General features: G+C 34.5%; 1 protein-coding gene across 1 annotated transcript in view; it reads right to left on the bottom strand.

Moving 5' to 3' along the window:
- The window catches only part of TBC1D22A (TBC1 domain family member 22A), a 140,913-nt gene that overhangs the window by 36,339 nt on the left and 90,421 nt on the right, over window positions 1-14,153 (bottom strand). The gene's annotated exons all lie outside the window — the stretch shown is intronic.

Here is a 14,153-nt window from a genome sequence, read left to right as displayed (position 1 = left end):
TTATTCATTATATGTTAACGAGATTTTTTTACAGTTAGATGTAAAAATACCTATTAACAACATTTTTGCTGAGTTTGCACATTTTGGATTGTCTTGTATTGTTGTTTTTGTTCACTAGGACCATTCCCAAGAGGATGATCCTAAAAGCAGTAAGTGACCAGGAGCACTTGTCCATGCTGAACCCAATCTCACCATAAAAAAAACAACAAAGTTGGATCTTTTATGCTTTAAAAAAACAAAACAAACAAAAATAAAGCATAACCTATAGGTAAGGCCTACAAGCAGCTGTTTCTAATGTGAACATCCATCAATTAACATGAAAATTTATGGGCAGGTTTGATCTTTGTATAAAAAAAAAATCCAATTCAAACATATTTCATAACGTTTCAAAATCTTTAATGGAAAGTAACATTTACAGGTCATAACATCAAGCTACAAATACCTGTCACAGCCAAAAACTAGGCAAAAATCTCAACCCTTAGAATTCACTAAATCCCTCATAGAAGAGCTATTTAAAAAAAAATAAATTACAAGAACTGTGTTCACATTCCCTGTTTCTACTAGGTATGTTTTAAAAAATTACTTATCATACAATCTTCCATTAGATTTGGCAAATTTATGCTTAAAATGAGGTTAAGATCACTTTTCACAACAATTTAGTCATTGGCCTCTCTGATCTAATCAACAACTTGGCAACAATTCCTAAAATATGACTTGTGATATAAACCTCTGCTGTGAAAACCCAGCCACAAAGAACACAAACCACTGCTGGAATTTTTTTGGATCAATACCTTGCCCTGTTGGAATGCTCCATATGGCATGCAAAATTCATGTTAAGACTGTGAATCAATGTCAAATATAAATGGATGCTAGTGATAATTACTATTTACCCAATTTAAGCACTCTTCAACTAATAATTTAGTTTTATGAAGCATCTTTCATATAAATTTCCACATGACCTTGTATTTTCAGAATGGAGTTTTAATTACTGCCCTCTTCACTTGCTAACATGTTCAATTCAAATAGATTAAAAAATAACAAAGTGTCCATTTGACTTTTTTGTCCTAGCTTTTCCAGAATAAAGTGTGGCGGAAAACAAAAATCAATGTTTCTCATTTGGTTCTTTTAAAGAATTCACCATGAAGTTTTTAAAGATTTCAGTCATGACTAGGATGTCAAGTGGATTCTCACTCAATGAAATGCTTTCACATCCAACACTGTTATCCAATTTTTCCTCCTCTTGTATTGGTTTATTACCTTTGCACACAGGAGTGTTGCTAGATTTTAGCAAAGGAATGGAGCCTCTTAGGCAACTCCCTTAAAGCTCTTTCTTGCTGAATTGGGTATTGACAGAAGAAAGTGGAGTAAAGCAGTTTTCATGCAAAATGCCTCGGATACAAATGCAAGATGCTGAACTCTACACATGGAGAACACTTTGCAACACTTATTTCTAACATTATTTTGAAAAGAACCTAGGTAGACACAGAAGCATTATGGATAGTGAGACTATCAGAAAACATAATTTCTCTAATTTCCCATGTTAATAAGCCTCTTGTTATCTGTAGTGAAGAGTGACCATGAACTGCTCTTTGTACTTGCTGGAGAAACTATTACTTAATCCACTGCTTTGAATTTCTACAACTTGGAAAGGTAAACAACTTCCATTTTTCCTAGTAGTTATAACTACATAGAACATAGCAAAACAGGGATGTGGCAATGTGAGCATGAATTCTGCCAGCAATAAATCAATCACTGTGATTTTAGATAACAATAGTGAGGGCTATACATAAAACCTCACTCTAATATGCATATTTGTGGGCCCTCTTGTAGGAACAAAAAATTACTTTGCAAATTGTTTGGCAGTGAGAACAGGAACCAGCAGCAAGAACTAATGAAACTATTCCAGGTTGGTTTCAGTGCATTAACAACTAGAAGCCACATAATATTATAAGCAAACATTAATAACAATAGATAATTTACACTGTTTAGGTTTTACAAAGCAGTTGATTACTTACAGCTGTATTTTCTTTGTTCACCATAGCTGATATATTAAAAACAAACTATTTAGGTTAGAGCCATTAATATGGTTCCTAATTATCTTAGCAAACCATGACACAGTGTAATGACTCAAAGTAGCGAATCTCTGTGTAATTAACACTGAACACCACTAAGTCATTTACTTCCTCCAACAGCATGAAATACAAGCATGCAATTCATTCTGTATCTCATGTATATAAAGGTGAAGCATATACTTCCCTACACACCTTAGTCCTGAGCATTTTCCTCAGAAAAGGCTTAGGCAGACAGGTCACACAAGCTGTAGGAGCGTGTGAGAAGACAACACCACCAACAGCCTTTTCAAAAACTTCCACATGCTTGAAAAGTCTAACTCTCCATCTATTTCCCAGAAAATTCATTTTGTATTTTTAATTTGCTGAGATTACCCCACCTGAACTTAATATCTTGCAGGTGTGAAGTTAGGGAAGTACTGAGTTGTTATGGAAGGTCTGAGGAGCAATAAGGATAAACCCAGAACTAGCTAGCTGCCTCCCCAGAACAGGTGAAGCTGCAGAAATACTTTCCTAAAAGCTGCAGGCTATTTCTTTTTCAATAGCTTATATGGCAGATTTGACAAAAAACATCCAGACAAAATATTTTCAAAGGCATGCACATTTGGGATACCAAAATTTAGACTTCATCTTTGTTTTACCACTCAATGACAGAAAGAATATGCATTGCAAAAACTTCTTATATTTTAAGCAAGGCTGAAAACTGACCTTCAATTATTCAGACATGACTGTCCAGCTAGAAAGAAATTTGTTTTGAAGTTTCCTTCTAATTAAAACCCATTCATTCTATCCAAAATTACTAATTTAATTTGCACTTAAACACTCAAATTCTGTCTTAAGACATGACTTGACACCAATTAGCTGGTCAAAATGTGGTGAGAAAAAAAGCAGTGTTTGTCACACTAAAATCAACACTGCTTTTAGTCACTGAATTCCATTTAAAAGTATGATTTAACTTAAAAATTCAGATAATTAGTAAATACATGCTGCAACTGATTTAATTCTGAAGTACTTTACTGCAAAGCAAAATATCTTTACATAAATGCCAACCTACTTCAAGCAAACTACTGATTTGATATAGGGACAAGCACAATTGATTAAAAAAGAATATGGCAATTTTTCCACCTGTGAGAACTTCAGCAGATCATGTGAACCAAAACCAGACCACACTTCCTCACTAAGCTGCTTTTAAAAGGCAAATGAGAACAAATAAGCAGTATGACTAATATTTACTAAAATAATTCCCTATTTCACCTTTTGAATTTCAAAATTATTTACCTCATGTATCATTTTAATTATTTTTACAGTTCATTCCCAGAGAACCTCGATACTGGGAAATTAATTAATGGGCACAATAGAAGAACTGTCAGCATTGTTTAAATATAATCTCTGCACTAGCCTCATTTACATGTATCCCTTTATTCTAAACAGTGGTATTGCTGAATTTTTGGTATTAAATTGTTAGTTCATTAAGAAGAACACAATGATATCCTTTTCTGCAGATATTCACGGATTATCAAATCTACTGAAATACATGTTTGAGACAATCACTAGAGTTTTTAGTCCATGGATTTCAAAGACACTGAAACAGTTGTATAATAGTTGCATCATTGTTTAATTAATTGGCTTTAGCTCTATCATATTATTAGCTTTCATAAAAGTTATCAAATTAATACTTCAAGGCAGACCTACAGAAAGTAGTAAGTACTGGTCTACCATTTCACAACTAAAAAAAGTAGTGAGAATACCTCTACACATATTCCTATACACATATATACCTCTACAGTATATTTATACTGAAAGACTAAAGCAAAATCTAAGTAACAGTACTAAAAAATAATGGTTGCTTATTCCATCTTCTCAACAAATAACATGAAAGTGCTTGCTGACACCCTACTAACATGTAATTCAAAAAGATCCACTCATGTAGTATGTTTTAGGCTACATGTGTCTCTTCCATATAGCAAGGTTCTCGTGTGCCTTTCTGGACAGAGTTGGTAGTTGGATTACAATGAACTCTTAAATAAAATATTATAGGTCATTTGAGAAAAGCATGTGAAACAATTCAACGAAGATATTGTTGAATTCTTGTTCAGCAAATAAAAACTCTACAATCCCCAAATTCCTACTTCTGTAAATTGGGGGATAATTGCATCAATGTAATGCAAAAGTTTTGTGAAGATTTCTTATTAGATTGACATTTATACCAGAACCTTGTCTGTTCTATGAAAAACCTGTTTTCTTCTTAATAATAAGAACAAATAAATTTTCAAGCAAACTACTTCCAAACCTTTTTCTTTCTCTCAGGGAACACGCCATAAGACGTAAGAATGAACAAATATGTCAGATATTCAGTCATATGTTTTCTAATAGGTGCACTTGTTGACTAAGATGATAAGTAGAAAAACCAAAAAAAAAAATATTTAGTTATAAGCATGAGATTTTACCTTCCTTCCCTGTTTTCCAAGGTAACAAGTTTAGGCAAGTCATAAGACAGAGTCAAGAACATCATCCAGCTTTCCAGCACAACCATTATCGAGATACACATCACTGGCTGCTTCCCCTTCTCCCATCATTAAAGCACATTAAACCACATTTTACAAAACAACAAACAAGAACCAAAATCCTTAATTTCTGATCACAATTATTCCTGTTACAGGGTAAGAAATGGCTAGGACTGGTATTTTCCTCCATTTGCTGTCCTGAAAAAATCTTATTCATGAAAATAATTCTGTTTCATTGCAGAGCAACACAATCTGTATCAGTCTCTATTTAGAAATGGCAATTGGCCTGAATGTTCAATCTTGCTTCATGTTGATGACTTCATTATCCAAAGCTTTTTGTGACCATATGACTGCTTACAACATTCCTTGGTCCGCATGCTTCACATTTCATTCAATGTCTATTAAAACAAACTAATAATGCCACTGAAACTAAAGTAGGCATTTGCTGAATGCAGCAACATCTTGTCTGATTAAAGAAAAGCACAACATCTGAAAACATTACTCAGCTGCTCTTCAGCTACATCCAGCACAGAGGCTCTATAGTCATGATTGTGCTAAACTGCAGGTTTATAAAAGAGCTTATGTCAAAAGCAACTGAAAAGCCAACACCATAACTCATTCCAAGTATCTGAAAATCGCTAGTCACTCAATATCACAGCTGGAAATGTTAATAATGCACAAATTTTAATTAAATTCATTAAATACTTGATAGCTATCACCAGGAGCTTGATCTTGTTGGGATGAATAAGACTAGCTGCTTCTTTTCTTAACACAAAAGACTCACCAAGCTAATGCAAAAACTACTCTTGAGACCACTTCTATTCCCATCTACCAACTGCTTAGCACATTAAGTGATGATCAGGTGCAGCCTTGCTGAACTCTGATCAGAATGAGAGGCTACATCTACTAAATATGACTGCCTTTATTAAATTTAGCAAAAGTATTTCCTGTGAATAACACTACAGTTCTGAAGATGCTAAATTACTCCAAAAATGCTACAGCCTGCTCAGAACTTAAATATCTTTCAGGACACTGAAAAATATTTTTTTCATAATCATTGAAAGAGCTGAATCAAGGTAAGATCTTTGATTAAAACCTTCTTGAGATGCTGACGATCAACTACAGAACAATCAAGATAAAGTCTGCTTTAATAGTAAGTCTTCACATCAGACCACTGATCGAAGAGAGCAGCATAAAGCAAAGGACTCATGTGGGAATGCCAACACCTGTAGAGTTGTTGCAATCTGCTTTATCAAGGTTCTCTGGAGGTTATCTCTGATGCTACTATTCTTATCTCTGAAAAACGAAACTCCTATGTTGACCCTGACAGCTCTGAGCAAATATGAGATTATTACAACTAGCAGCCACTTTATTAGAAAAGCTCCTACAAGAATATCCAGTAGCAGTGTGTAAGAAAAGCAAGACAAATTTTAAGGTACTACCACCTACTTGCAACTTTGTTAATTCCAATATTACCAGTAATGCTTTGGATTTTTTTCTAAGAAACCTTACTCTATCACAAACACAGCAAAAGGGCTTAAAAAGCTCTTGCTCTTCAACAGCTTTTCCCATCCTGACAGCCTGAGGTAATCTGCACGGCTTCATGTTTTTCCTGTTTGACATGACATCACCAGACTGTAAAGTTTCTCAAATCTCTTACTTCTGTCAATAAACATGACTTGTTGTTCTCTTTCCATCAGCTTTTGTGAGCAACACTCCACTAATCCATGCTGACATTTAAAGGACTGAGTCTTCAGTTAGCAGGAGCTTGAGACACTTCCAGCAGATGACAAAGCAAACAAGAGTGCCCTAATCACTACCCCTACCCTTCAGCAGGTCAAAATAGGAGGACAACTTTGATCCAAAGAAAAGATTTCTGGCTGACTTTTTTGACCAAACACTGAATCTTCAGCTGAAATGCACAGCATAACATCTAGTTTAGCACTTCTGCAAATTCCTTTATCAAAACCTATTGACCAAATACTTTAAGAGGACAATACTAGCCCCACTAAAACAACCTGGATACTGCATTAGATTCCCAAGCACCTCTCCAAATTTTCAGAAGCATTTTACTTACTTATTTTATTTAAGACTTTAAAAGAGTACATAGTGAAGTTATAAATTACTCTTCCTGGATTTATTTTCTACTATTATAAAAGAAAGAAATACATAGAATTTTCTTTAAATCTCTCTTATTAAGTTGTAATAGGCAACAAAAAAAACAATCATAAAAAAATCATGCTGCCAGGCTTCAAAATTAATTTTATCAACAATGTGAATGTGAAAAAAACAAATATGCTTCACAGTAGCAACTCAGTCTCTAGAAAATTAAAACAGAAACCAAACAAAATATTAGCTACCCAAGGTGTGAACTAAAATATTTACTTATTGAAGGATGTAGCATCAAAATGTACTTGTTAACTGCATCTGTCCTTCAGCTTTACAATTAAACTCTGATTTTTCCCATATGATTTTGTTTATAGCAATGAAGACTGAACACTCTGAACTTTTAGACTTTAAAATCTAAGATATCCCAAAATGCTAGAAAGAAGGAAGTAAAGCTGTGTGTTCAAGCATAAATTTAAGTTAATACCAATGTTTTCATATATCACAAATAATGTAAACTGCAACTATAACTTCATTTGGTACAGAGCTATAAAATGTTTAACATAGCTCTGTTATTTTGTGTACATTGTGATTCCTTTACTCCCAAACACTCTAAATCAAAATCAAAATAGCAAAGGAGACAGAAAAATTAAATAAAATATAAACTACATTTAATGCAATTAGATATCTTACAAAAAAAAAAAAAACAAAAACAAAGCAGAGATTTTACAATAATCAATACTGATCAACCAATACCATTTTGGAAAACTGTTTTCTGTACACCTTATTTTTCAGGGTACCACTAAAAATTTACTGGTATAAAATCTCTGCTATTACAGAATGGCTCTGTGGAAAGATGAAGCTCACCACACACTGACAATACCTGTAGCTCATTGCAGCCAAAACAAAGGCAGCACGGTGTGCATAGTTGGAAAAAACACATTTGAAACAAGCAATGTGAAAAACAAGCTACAAAACAAAGTGATCAGCTCACACAAAGTCACATTGACAATTTATCCACTGAAAAGACTCCCAGAGCCATGCACCCAGCACAGTGATAGAAACAGAGGTGGCAAACTACTAAACTGATTCCAGAAGTTTCACAATTCCTAGAACTAGTGATGAGCTACTGAAAATGGATCCTGGCCACCTTTGAAGAATCTGCATTTGCCTCATAACTTTCAGACAGCAAGGACTGTGTCAGGAACATTCCAAGGGGTGTTTATTTTCCATGCTATCCCACTAAAGCTTGGCTAGCCCTTGAAGGCTGTGAAAATTCACTGCATCCCTGGGCATTTAAACAATAAACCAAATTAATAATCACTTCTCAAAAACGACAAGGTGCTGCTACTATGGAAACAGGTGGAAAGAAAAAGTTGTAAGCACTGCTCAGTGGGAGCCTACAGGGAACCAAACAGCAGATTTCTGTTTCCATAACAGGTACCAAACCAGAGACAAAGAGAATTTAAAACAAAAAGAAAAATAAGAAAAAAAGAAGTCATAGCCCAGATAGAATAAAAGCCATGAAGAGTGCATGTGTAATGGAATGGGACTCAATACCAGAGAGGAAGAGAATCTACAAGCCAGAAAACCAAAAATCTCTTTACTATATACTTAATTTACATAGCAGATATTCAGAGATCGCATTAGTAATCACACTTAAAGCTTGAAAAAAAAATATATGCAATCATAGAAATATTTCTTCTGTACTTAAATATTTAACTGTAAAAATTATACATCATGAAACAAAATGTTTCAAATTGTATCTTATGGAAAACTGAACAAAATTGCTATTTTTAATCATGAAAATGCTTTACTAAGCAGGTGTTGGCTTGTTTCAAGACAAACCAAGAGCATATAACAATCAGAAAAAGATTTTTTTTTCTGAAATATTAAAATGAAGTTAAAAGATACTTAAGTGACAACTTTTCTCTGTCTGCAACCTAAGCTTTATATCAGAAATGAAAGTTGCTTATACTTCTCAGAAAGGACAGATTTGATTTGTTTTCCCATTAAGACACTGATTTTCGACAGTTTTGATGACTTACCATTAACAAGGAAAGAATCCCACTAGAAAGAAGAAAATCTGTTCATTAATGAAAGAAAGATTATTAGAACTTAAAGGCTCAATCATGAAAATGCTACTATTAGTTTTGTGGAACTTTTTGAGCACAATGTATAAGATTTTTTTTCAGCAATATGAGAATTTATTAAAGGATAATCAGAAGATACAGTCTTTGTTGAGCTGATTTGTATTTAACAATTTATATAAAACTTTCAGAATGTCTGTTCTCCTTTTACAAAAAGGAAACAGTAGGCAATGTTATCTGGAAATTTTCATCCGTAAGTTTTTGCAAGAAAGAAAATATGTCTGTATTTAAATGAAAAAGCAAGAAATCATAGGTATTTCAGCTGTTATCTCTATTGTCCTATCTACTAGACTATGTTTCCTCTCCAAAATACTAATTTCTGCCTAGAATGCAAAAAGCCAGCTGTATAGCTATTGGTATCTATTTAGCTTATTCAAGGTATTATTACTATTTCCTAAGTCACTACATAAAACTTGCATTTTCAATACTATTTATTGTGTTTCATAAAAGTTCCATTAGTAACAAATTCAGAGCAAATAGAAGTTAGAGGCATAATTTCCATTTATTACTTTTCATAATACCTTTTTCATTCAGATGTATCAACACAATCTATGGAGTTTCTGCCATTGTTCTCAAAGACAGATAAAGGACAAAAAATAATCACAGCATGCAATTGTTCTAGTCTGCCAAAACCAATGGAATATGTATTAAAGGTTATGTGATACAATGTACAGTAATCCTATGGATATTTACGATGATCCAACTGAAGAGCGTTGTAAAAGGTTACTATATGCTTTCAGTTTGTGGCAGCTGTATTCCTTTTCAAAAACAGACAAAGGAGGTCAGGATGATGTCTCCAGAAGAAAAGTGAGAACCCTTAGCAGCTTCCCTTTAGATGAATTGAAAATTCCAGGGATCACAGTGAAAACCAGGAGAAAAATTACAGCAAAGAACACCAACCAGAGCCAGAAAGACAGATGAGAGGATCAGGAGGTAAACAGAGTTTGATGAAAAGAATATTGTAGAGGCCAGAGAGGGCTCCAAGGAGCTTTCTAGGATTCAGAAAGTAATTTCTGAATGACACAGCTACTGTGGTTTGGTTCGGATTGCAAACATTCTTTTGAAACACAGTCATGTACTGAACCAGGGCCAACCTGAGGTTTTATAGAGCATCCAGGGTCTTGTCAGAGCTAGTACAGGTAGTTATGAACTACTCTCTTGCACATGAAAGCCTTCTTGCAAAGTTTTATTTATCTCCTATTCCTTCATTACTTAAAAGCACAACAGAAAAGTCATACTGGGAATTCCATGTAATGTTTTCCCAAACACTCCCTCCCTGAAGGAAAAAAAACAATCGTACACAAACTATTTTAGCTCCAAAGACGTTCAGCCAAACTAAACCACAGAAGAACCTTTGATTTTATCTCAGTCATCTGTTTCATTTACAAGCAAAGACTGTTCCCTGTACTGCAATAAATTCAAAGCCTTCAATCTGTCTCCTGTCATAAGAAAAACGAGACTGTTGCAGTGTGAAAGATGGGATAAACTATGCATTTCCATTAATACCTGAAGTGGCCAAACACCTTCTGACTCCAGACTAAAGCAGAATATCATACCAAATTTCCTTTATTCTGATATTCAAAAATAGAGAACTAAAACAGCCACAACTCCAACTACCACTTTAAAATGAAGATTTCTCAGAACCTTTATGACATAATTCTAAGGACTCTTAAGTCAAATGGACACTGCCATCTTCCCTCTAGGAAAGGAAAGCATAGCTAATTCAGAATTATTATCACATGCTCTCTTTCATTATTCAATCTCTTTAAGAAAGCATGGACATGCACAATTGCTAGTCCAACCTCCAGCAGTAATGGTATTCATCAGTAATCTTCTCGTGAGCCTTTACAATGGCTCTACTACTTGACTTCAATCAGCTGTAAAGCTCTTTTATTCTGTTATCACATCAGTGTGAGGGAATGAATGCCAAGGATTGAATGCCCTCCTAAAGGAGCACAGTCATGCTGTTAGAATAGCAATGAGCTTCATCTGACACTGCTCAACACTTTCCTCCACACTCCTCACTCTCACAGAGAAACATATGCATGACAAAAATAAATGTCTGTTGAGTGGGAATGCTAAGAAACAATTCTGCAGAATAATATACTAAATAGAGCATAACACAGTTTAATAGAAAGAGCTGGAACTTGATAAAAAGGATGCAATTAATAGACAACTGGCAGCAGTTGTATTCCATTTGTCAGAGGAAAAGGATGAGTGGAATAATTATGCTACTAGTGAGAAAGACTCAGAATTTCTACACAGAATGTCTCATCTATTAATACTCAATTCTTTTTAAGCACTTTTTATTTTTGCTTATGCAAGGACCTAAGCACAAACCAGTTCTTAATCATTTCAATAAAGTGTGTAAAAAAACTAGAGATCAGATCAAAAAATGGAAGATTGTTCATATATTCTAAGTAGAATCTTTTGGTCGCTCAGCCTGTCTCCTCCCTGCACTGTTTGGTGTTGTGTACATGGCTTTAGCCAAAAGAAGGGGATAAGCCTGATATGAAATCTCTGCAAACTTGCTCCCAGAATCTAGACTGCCATATTGACAAGGCCATCACACAACTCAGGAAAGCAACTGAATTGCCATTTATAACTTAATATTGCTTTTAGGACAAACTTGGAGGTTTTTATTTTTATTTTTGTAATTTGAAATACAGCATCAAAACTCCACTATGAAAGTAAGCGGTGCTTTGGCAGGAAAAATAGAAAGTGCAGGAAAAATAAAAAGCGCATTTTTCTAGCTCAGGTACACTACTGGCTATTCAGTAATAAATACATTATAAAGTGCTCAATAGTTAGTTATGATAAATTCCACTTTCTGATCAGCCATAAAGCAGTGTCTTTCTTAAAGAAAGTTTATTTCTACTAAATATTTTAAATATTTAAATCAAAACTTATTGTCACAACTGTATGGAAAAATCCACGCAGTCTTGTAGATAAGATAGAATGGCTGAAAGGAGGAAAGACATCAGAAAGCTCTCAAATAAAATGGATCAACTAAGCTAAGAAAACTGAATTCCTCTTGTAGGACATTCTCTTTTAAATCAATACTAAGTTGCAAGTCCATTAATTTTCTAAATCTTATACTTCATAATCACAAACCCAATGGGTTTATGCTTCTATTTTCTGACAGTCATTAAAATACTCTGACTTCCTCCCTTCATTTAAAATGTTTATACTAAAAAGAAATAATCTTCCTTGCATGAGAGCTTATTTAAATTCCTGTGCTGCCCCATAAAAGATGAAGGATGGTGCTGTAGACTGCAAAATGTCTTTGTGTTTGAGCAGAAGCAGGTTATTTCAATAGTGCACCAGGCTCTACAGTCCATTAGAGTGAACAGAACACAGTGAAATCCCTCTGCTGTGAAGTACACCAGCATCAACTCCAGCTTGGAGAAGCAGAGAATGACTTTTGTGCCTCTTCTCAAGAATAAGGCATTGATGTGAGAAGTGAATGATGCTTCTGAACACTGTTTTCAGAACACAAACTGACATCTCAGCACACCAGAGATTCAATAAAACGTAATGAGTGACTTAACTGATTTTCTTGAGAAACTACACTGGTCCAGTGACATAAACAGCAACTTTTCCAGTAGGAATGTGTTAAATATTTTCCTGCATGTCTCAATCATGTTTGTAAAAAGATCAAAACTCAGGATGAAGCTCTACATAACACGTTCCCCAGTGAAGGTATATAGCTAATATTGTATTTGCAGCAGTGCCAGACTTTAGTGTATAGTATTTTGGTGACACTCTTTCCTTGTAATGTAAGGAAGAGAAGGCATCCACAGAAATCAGTAAAGGATTAATTGGATTTTTTTCTTTTTTTTTTTTGTGTAGGTGAGCAACAAAAATTCATCATAATGTGGTCAGGCAGCTGGACTAATGATCACTGTAGGTCCCTTTCAAATGAACTATCCTATTCAGTTCTACTAATTACATCATAAAAAACAGTTACATTATTAAATTACATCATAAAAAACATGCAGCCAGTAAAAGTGACATCTCAAGTAGAAATGGGCCAGAACTGACTTCCTCTAACATTGTCATCCAGCCATTCCCTGCCTCCTCTCACAACAGCAGGATACAGAACTGCCCAGCTCTGCCTTGCCTAAACTTAATCAGGTCTAATAAACAATAAAGTTCAATTAGAAAAGGATCCTCCTCATGGCCACGGGCAGAAGGAAAGAACTTAATGGCAGCTGAGATACTGCAAGTTCAACCCCCTCTGTGAGAGGAGAACAAGAAAGCACTCACAACTCACACTTGGTTTCAGGAAATAGCACTATTCAAAACAACTAGGCTGCACCAAAGGCAAATTGCCAGAAGATACATGCTTGATGAGATAAAGACTTCTCAAGGTTGTAAACACACTGTTTCTACACAACATTAATAAACCCATGGGCATCACTTTCATATTTTATGTAAAATATTTTTATCCATTTTTTTCTTGACACTTTCTTTTGCTTATTTATTTGTCAGCAAATCAAGCAATCTGCTGATCTGGACTGAATAAAGAAGCCAGCTCTCCTGACAGCTCTCTTCATGTATTTGAAGACCAAACAAGGAAGCTAAATTTTCCTACTGTATATTGCCAAGTGCTCCAATAAAATGCATGTGGAAGGAAGAGCAGAAAATATATTTGAAAAGTAAAAGAGAACACATTTAAGAATATTCCTTTTAAACAAAACAAATTTACATAGAAAACATAGATTTCAATATCTCGCAAAGTAAAATGTTTCACTTTTCTATTTATATATTTACATTAGTAGAAAAACTTAATATCAGCATTGCAAGTTAGAAAATATTGCGGACAAAGAAATGCTGCCTAACTTTGCATGTCAACTTTGCATTCCTTAGACCCTAGAGGTAACCTAAAACATTCCAACCATGATGTGGTTATGAAAAAACACAGTGCCTTGTAGAAGAAAAAGGACAGTATTGAATCACATGGAGTTTGTAAAAAATCATAAAAAAATAGCATCTTCTTCAGCCTTTCTAACCTAAAGAACTTTCTCTATGTGGAATATATGCAAATGTTATCAATAGAGTTTCAGAGTCCCAGTATGGTTACTCTAAAAGAATCTAGATTGAATTATTTTGTCTTAGAGTAAGGGAAAATCCAAGGAAGCGCAAGCTTTAGGTAACTTCTTCCCATCCACCAGCATCACAGCACAGAGGTATCTTGATCCAGATATTGGACTCTGCCTCAATTCCTAATGATAGATTTTTCTCTCACAAGTTTGCTCAGTCCCTTTTTGAATCCACATAACATTCAGGACCCACCGTGTGTTGAAGTAACAACAATTAAA

Source organism: Parus major, chromosome 1A (assembly GCF_001522545.3).
Source record: "Parus major isolate Abel chromosome 1A, Parus_major1.1, whole genome shotgun sequence".
Lineage (NCBI taxonomy): Eukaryota > Metazoa > Chordata > Aves > Passeriformes > Paridae > Parus > Parus major.
Note: the sequence above shows the minus strand (reverse complement) of the source record. Positions and strands in the feature narration are given on the sequence as shown.